This window comes from Mandrillus leucophaeus, unplaced genomic scaffold, assembly GCF_000951045.1.
Source record: "Mandrillus leucophaeus isolate KB7577 unplaced genomic scaffold, Mleu.le_1.0 Scaffold1047, whole genome shotgun sequence".
Taxonomy (NCBI): domain Eukaryota; kingdom Metazoa; phylum Chordata; class Mammalia; order Primates; family Cercopithecidae; genus Mandrillus; species Mandrillus leucophaeus.
In genome coordinates this window covers 666,664-666,998 of record NW_012098621.1, presented here as the reverse complement: position 1 = coordinate 666,998, position 335 = coordinate 666,664, and positions in this window count along the sequence as shown.

Below are 335 nucleotides of genomic sequence, written 5' to 3'. Positions count from 1 at the left end.
CCACTGTCCTGCACCCACTGTCTGACACGCCCCAGTGAGATGAACCCGGTACCTCAGTTGGAAATGCAGAAATCACCCGTCTTCTGCATCGCTCATGCTCAGAGCTATAGACTGCAGCTGTTACTATTCGGCTATCTTGGAACCGTCCTCCTGGAATTTTTCTTAAAGGAACTTTGGGATTTTCCTTTATTTCCATGTTTGGGGATTTGCAGGTCCCTAAAAGGAGAGGTGGGGTTCCAGCTATATTTCACGGTGTCCCATGATCCTATTGCACAGGAAATTACAAAAGTCTTAGGAGCTCTATGTCAGTGTAAGGGTAAACTGAGGCTGGAGCC